General features: G+C 35.0%; 1 pseudogene; it reads right to left on the minus strand.

The window, feature by feature from the left end:
* Nucleotides 1-3,670: 3,670 nt before the first annotated feature.
* Nucleotides 3,671-7,984, minus strand: part of LOC107670525 (heparan sulfate glucosamine 3-O-sulfotransferase 3B1-like) — a 16,116-nt pseudogene continuing 11,802 nt past the window's right edge.

Here is a 7,984-nt window from a genome sequence, read left to right on the forward strand (position 1 = left end):
AAGATGATCTCTTTATGTCTTCTCATATTATTCTATTTACAAGTGCTGCTGCATATACGGATTAAGTGTGAATAAAGCAAATCTCATTTTTCATGGTTAAGTAATACTGTCTATTTATATAAAACTTATACTGTCAGCAATGAAGACATTTTTATAGCAGGGAAATCCAGCCCACTCTCAAACTCGGATTAGGGCCCATGTTGAGAACCATATGTAAAATTCACTAATCTTATTTGCTAAAGCCTAAAGCCTACAACTCTGGCATGGCTGGTATTAGGAAAGTCAAGTGCTTTACCCAGCATACAAGGGCTTGAACAGTTTAAAGGCTTCTAAAACAAAAGGGATTTAACCTCTGTGAAGAATAGCATGCTCATTACCAAGCCAAGTTTTAATTTGTTTTAAAAAGTTTATAATGGGGTTTTATAAGCACATTCAGCCCAAATAGGATAACACTCAAACTAAATTAAAAAAGTTTAATTGAACATACTGTAGAGCCACTTACTGTTTATGAAACGAGTGCCACCTAAATATTACAATAAATAAATAATACAGCAAAATAACAGCAAAAATTCTCCTCCTATTGGCTTCCATTAAACACACTGCTTGTTTTTTGGAATTAAAATGATTTCTGAGCCACACAAATTATTTATTGATATTATTATAATATATTAATTAAATATATCATGGTAGATGTTTACCATTGATCAGTTTGTTTTGGGAAGGCTCTGGAAAGGTTTGAGAGTAATTAGTCACATGACATTTATGGCTCTGGTTAAAGTAATGGCAAGAATTGAGCACCTATAATCAAATATGGCATATTTTGGGGGGGGGAGGGGGGGTCCCAAATGTGAATGTTAATGGATAGCTTTCATAGATTGTCTCTAAAATACACTTAGATATGAAGGAGTATTTTAAAATATAAAAGAGTGACATGCAGCAGCTTTAAACACTCAACACCATTTCCTCCACATGCCATATTTAAGAATCCAGAGCATATTAAAAGTTGTTGAATCTGTAATGATAAATAGCCACAGCCACTGGAATAGTCTTATTATATATGTCTGAAAACGGAAATATTTGTTCATTCATGACCATTTTTGAGCCATACAGGTTTTCAATCAATACACTTCAGGGAATATTTGCATATGAACTACATATGTTATTATTTAATGCTCTTAATAATGTTGACTTTTATACCATGTGTCTCCAAGTATCCCAGACAGCACAAGTGTTTAGGTCGGCCATGGTCAAAGCCAGTTTATAGATTCCTTAGTTGGCCAAAGTCGACTTAAAACCTTTTCGGTCTGTCTATAGGAAAAGGTGGCTGTCTTTGGGCTCATGTAATCTCTCCATCATAGTGCATATGGCATTATTATATGCTTTTCCTTTCAACATTGAAAATAATGAGAAATGTTTCTTGAGCAGCAAAGCATATTAGAATGATTTCTGAAGGATCATGTGACACAAAGACATGATTTCTGAAGGATCATGTGACACTAAGACTGGAGTAATGCTGCTGAAAATGAAAATCAGCTTTGCATCACAGGAATACATGACATTTTAAAATATATACAAATAGAAAATGGAATGTTAAATTGTAGTAATATTTTACAATATTACTGTTTGTACTGTATTTTTGATCAAATAAATGCAGCCTTGGTGAGACTTCATTCAAAAACATAACTAACTTTTGATCAATAGTGTATATCCAAACATACAAACATGTAAATGTTAATGATTACGAATTCTGATGAGAGGCAGACATTTCATAAAACATATGTCCCTGAATAAAAATAATCCACACCCTGTTACATAACATTACACAGAACGGGGTGTTTTGGGGCAGTTTTACTGTGTTATTCCCTCAAATAGCAGCAGGTCTTGTTGGCTCAGTCATGTTGTGGATTGTCAGGTGTCTGCTCTCTGTTTTTCTCACCCGTCAAACAACAGCAGCTTAGCACATTTCAGCCTGCGATTATCTGTGCAAACAACAATCCCCCAGCTGGGAGAAAGCTTTTACAGTTTGTGTCTACCTTCTCCATGTATAATTGCTGAGAGGATGCTTCTTCACGAGTTCTGCCTGGCATCCCGCTATCGCCAGGGGCTTCTTTTATGTCGTGCTAACAGCTAAACGAGGGCCATTTGTAAGCCGTTAAAGATTGCCTGATAATAGATGGAGGTAATCACTGCTTGTTGATCACATAAAATCGTGGGACTAAAGAGGACGGGCATGACTGCCTCAAGGGTAACCCGTCATCTTGATTGAAGTTGTGAAGTGAAGAGTTTGTCAGGCTTGTCAATGCAGGAACACACTGAAGCTGCTTTCATTTTACAGTTGCGTTGAACGTGTTTGAAATGCAGGAACAGGGAATTATTTGAGTGTTTGCAAGGCTCTAATTTCTTTTGGATCACCAAGGTAACTGTTTCAGGAGCCCAAGGGAACCATCTCCACCCTCCAAATGGTCTCCTGTGACCAAACAACAAGTGCTAGAGGCTATGCTTTCTCCCGAAGCCCCAGAAAACAGCTCATCAGGTTGAAAAAACGTAGTTGGATTGGTGGTAATATTGTGGCTGGTCTCACAATCTGACTGTTGAAACGGTACAGATTGAAGAAATCCAAACTGGCAAACTCCTATTACATCCAATTGCTCTTTTTCTGACAGTGGTGATTAACAAATGACAAACAAATGTTCATTTCCATTGCTGTTCATCATTTAGCAGGAAATGGAGTATAGGTCACTGATAAACATCACTGTAATGACTTTCATTTGGGTTAAGTCTATAGCACATGTTATATAAATGTAATGTTATATATTACTGTGGAAGATTGCTTCCACTATGGAATAATAAAAATGTAATTGCCACTTTTTATTTCGCAGTTCTGAGGTACAGAATTATAAGATGTAATCTGAGAATTCTGAAAAAAAAAATTGTGAGATGCAAACTATTAATTCAGAAAAAAAAAAGTCAAAATTGTGAGATGTAAACTTACAGTTATGAGTTCATAACATGCAGTTGTGAGGAAATAAATCTGAATTGTGAGATGTAAATGAAGAATTCCAAAAAAAAAAAAAAAATGTAAATGCTAGATGTAAACTCAGATTTGCAAAAATCAGAATTGTGAGATCAAAAGTTGGAATTAATTTGTTTTGTATGGAAACATTCTTCCAAGCACAACAGATCAGTGTATGTACAATGAAATATGAATATATTTGCTAATAAATTAATCAATGTTTCTTTAGAAATGATTCCTCTCTAATTATTTTAAGTAACATTAAGTAAAGATCTGTTAAACATTTTAGGCTATACACTGTAATATAATATACTCTACACTACCAGTTGAAACATTGGAGTCGACTTTTCAAATATTTTTTTAAAGAATTCTCTTATGCTCACCAAAGCTGCATTTATTTGATCAAAAATACAGTAAAAATGGTAATATTGTGAAATATTACAATTTAAGACAACTGTTTTTATGTTAAAATATGTGTCACATGATCCTTCAGAAATCAGTCTAATATGCTGATTTGATGCTCAAGAAGTTTATTATTATTATTATTATTATTAATGTTGAAAAGAGTTTTGCTGCTTAACATTGTTTTTTTGTGGAAACCATGAAAAATTCTACTTGCATCAGTAAACACTAGAATATAAGACATGTTAAGCTCTGGTAAAAAAATTATTTATTTCATCACAGCACAGAAATACTCAGTGTCTCGTACCTCTGACAGGACTGTTTGGTTTGAAGTTGGAAAGAAACAACCGTACAATAATTTTGAACTAATTTTCATTGGATGCATTATAAAAACAACAGCATTTGAAAGTACATAATAAGGGTTGACTAAAACTCAACCACTGATGTATGAACAATAATCATGACTAGGGAAATTTCACTTTCCCTTTTTGTAATTCTTGTGAGGTATGAAACGAGTTAACTGAACTTCTCCATTTCATATTCATACTGAAAAGGCCCTTAGACTTTAGATTCTTTTTTAAGAAAAAACATTTTATGACATGTTTCATGCAAAGTCTTACAGTAACATGAAGTCATTATATAGAAAGAGATGTGTGAACATTTCTTTCTAGCTGCATTGCATTGCCTTTCTCTTCTTGAGAATTATAAATACAGTCTCAGACTTTTGTAACAGAGAATCAAACACAGTTAAAGTATCTGTCTTCACAACGCTAACTCATGACCAATTCGTACGTATTTTACGAGGTGGCTAATTCATACGAATTCGTGCGACTTCACTCGTACGATTTTGTACGATTTGTCTAGACCCCAGTGACGGGAAGGTTTAGGGGCGGGGTTAGGTGTAGGTCATTCGTTCAAATTCGTACGAATTGTGCAACTCGTAAAATACATACTATTTAGCACAAATCGTATAAATTTGTACGAGTGAGGTCATATGAATTCGTACGAATTAGCCACCTCATAAAATATGTTTGAATTGCCGTGAGATTGGGCTGGTCTTCAAGGACTTCCCGTGTGTAATGCTGATGTTGAAAATAACATTTTCTTAAATTAAGTTAAACAGCTGGTGTCCCAAACTTCATTTTTCTGCCATAATTGACAAGTTGTATAGCTTTATGTGTATTGATCCACAATATGGCTTTGGAACAGCTGAGACAAAATAACGAGCCCTTTAAAACGAAGGATGGTATGCTGGAAAACAGTAGATAATGTTTACTAAAGCAAAACTTAGGGCCTGTTACGCAACTCAACAGAGAAATGTTTTCCATGACTCATCAAATACCCGTAATTAGTTTCATTGTGCTATTTTCCTTTGTCAAGCATCCCTCTCCTAAATTCCTACGTCAAATAATTTTTTTCCTATTAAAAAAGACAAAATGTCAAGCTTACAGATTTGACCGGAATGTAAAAGGTAGACAATTGCAGTACGTACAACAACAGATAGGCAGCCGAGTGAGTATATTATTTTCAATAAATTATTATAAAATAGAGTTCTATACTTTTTACAATTCATTATTTTCCAAAAATGTGTTCCCAAAAACAAAACAAAAAATCAGTCCCAGTCAAAGTCATGGCCGGTCATATGGTAGAACTTTTTGTTAAATGGCTTGTAGAAGTCTCGCAGTCTTTGAATCACATCAGGATTGATGTTTGGATGCGTGCGGCCTTTAGTTTTGCCGAGGCAGTGCGGTTTGCTGTTGCTTTCAGGTCTTTTGAGGCAAGGGAAGCCCTTGGCGGGGTTAAAGTGAAAGTGTTTGTCCGTGACCTCCCTCCTCAGGCCCAGGAATTGCTGTACGCGGGCCATTTCCCCGGCCGGGTCGCTAATCAGACGCTCCCCGCTCACAAACAACAACTGGCTCATGGGGAAGAACTGCAGCCACTGCTCCAGATGCCTGGCGTACATGCCGATCTGCACCGCGCTCCACGAGGTGTCTATTAGATTTGCTGTGATGTTTTTAAAAGTCAAGCTCTCAAAGGACGGGATGTCGGGTTTCTTTGAGCGGGTCTGCGTGTAGTCCGAGATCGCCCGGGTTACTGGGTCTCTAACCACAACTATCAGCTTAGTGCCCTTGGACATGGCGTGGATCCGGCCTGGAACCTCCTTGGTTACAAAGTAGCTTGGTGTCTTCTCCATAGTCAGCTGACCCTCCTGAGTTTTGGGCATTAGTTCCCTAGGAGCAGAGAGGCATGGGAGGGTGAGTATCAAAGGATGATTCATGATTCACAGACAGCACAGATATGAAAAACAGCAGGACTATCGTAGTACACACACTTCTCTGTCTGTTGTACCGCTAAAGACACAGAGCTCAAAGAGGACAGTCTCACCATCAGAAGAGACACCCATGGATAGTCCAGCACTGTCTGATGCGTAATGCACCCAAAAAGACAAAATTGCAATTTGAGGATGGTTGTATCCAATGTATTTAAGGTATAATATCAGCAGGATAAACCCATGATTTTAATGATATTGCACTTACACTATCATTTGAGCTACAGAAATAAGAGTGTTTGCAATACTTTTTTTTTTTTTTAACAATTTCCAAAATAAAATAGTTTTTATTGCTGCTACAACTGGTGCTTTTGCTGATTTTGGCCATTTGTGCCATCCAATTATTAGTTTAAACACTTACTTTAGGAAATAAATAAGTAAATGCAATATCCTGCTATATAGTACACCCGTTTTGTACCAGGACAATATTTGACCGAGATACAACTATTTGAAAATCTGAGGATGCAAAAAAAATCAAAATATTGAGAAAATCGCCTTTAAATTGTCCAAATGAAGTTCTTAGCAATGCATATTACTAATCAAAAGTTAAGTTTTAATATATTTACAGTAGGAAATGTACAAAATATCTTCATGGAACATGATCTTTACTTAATATCCTCATGATTTTTGGCATAAAAGAAAAATCAATAATTTTGACCCATACAATGTATTTTTGGCTATTGCTAGAAATATACCCCAGCGACTTAAGACTGGTTTTGTGCTCCAGGGTCACATATATTGTGAAAGTGATTAATCTAAATTGAATTAATTCATGTTTATCAGCATTCTAGCAGTGGGTAAAAAATAATATACTTTTTAATATAACACATTTATGACACATTATAAATTGGTACATGAAAAATGTAGCTGCATTTTAGAAAAGCAATACTACAAACTCCAATCTGATTGGCTCACATTTATTGATTGATTGATTTACTAAATTTAAATGTTTTTTTCCCCCCTTTCTTTACTTTTAAAGCACTGGACTGCAACAATTGGTGCTTTTATTCCTGAAATAAATATTATATGTTTAATGCAATATGTTAACACTTTATTTTAAGGTGATGTTGTTACATTGTAATTACATAAATAAGTACTGAGTAATATTAATTAACTACATTACTCTAGGGTTAAGATTAGCTTTAATATTTGGTTTAAGATTAGTTGCCTGTAATTGTGCATAATTTACTGTTATTACTATAGTAAGTACATGTAACTATGTTACTTTAAAATAATATGTAACCATTTTTAACAGGGTGCTTTGGAATAATATTTATTGTGAAAAGTGGTTTAAAGATAAATCTAAACTGAATAAAAAATATTGTTAGTTTGTCTCTTTATGTTTATATATCTAAAAGCATTCTAACAGTGGTTTAAAAAGTCGTTACACAAGACTACAAAGAAAATAGCAAAAGATTGGATCAAAAGCTGTGGGGTAATGTATAGAAAGCCATATTTTCAGATCCATAGCCAGACACGAGTAAATCTGAGAAACTACACAGACACTTAGTCAATATGAGTTATAGTGGCTGGATCACTGCACTTGTGTATATTATGAAGTTACTCTTCATCAATGAAGTTTTATTTAGCATACAAGAGAAAAGACAAATGTACATAAAAGACTCAGCATCCTCGCTTTTCCCCATTGTTTTATTTCAGAGTAGGTTTGTGCGTGTGTATGTAGAATTCATTTCGATCCCATGATACCTGAATCAGCAGTATCAGGCCAGCTGCTGTAATTGGCAAATTAGTCTTTTAACTTTAGCTAGGAAGCGGGGAATGGCTGAACTAGGTTGACTGAGGTTTATGCAAGACCAGACACTTGCAATAATGCATGTAATGATGGGAACAACAAACTCGGGGTCAATGCATGTGTAACGTATATATACACACATATATACACAACGTATATATATATATATATATATATATATATACAGTGGGTACGGAAAGTATCTCTCGAAAGTTTTTAAACCATAGTAAAATTATATATATATATATGTATATATATACTGTATACATACTTACGTACATACTGTATATGTCTATTTTGGCAACTTTCTGACATCAGAAAAATACAGTTGAACACTTAAATAACTTGAATTAATGTAATGTCATAATTTACACCACCATTCAAAAGTTTGGGGTCAGTAAGATTTTCTTTTCTTTGAGAGAGAGAGAGAGAGAGAGAGAGAGAGAGAGAGAGAGAGAGAGAGAGAGAGAGAGAGACAATCAAACTT

This window comes from Sinocyclocheilus anshuiensis, unplaced genomic scaffold (assembly GCF_001515605.1).
Source record: "Sinocyclocheilus anshuiensis isolate Anshui unplaced genomic scaffold, SAMN03320099.WGS_v1.1 scaffold476, whole genome shotgun sequence".
NCBI lineage: Eukaryota > Metazoa > Chordata > Actinopteri > Cypriniformes > Cyprinidae > Sinocyclocheilus > Sinocyclocheilus anshuiensis.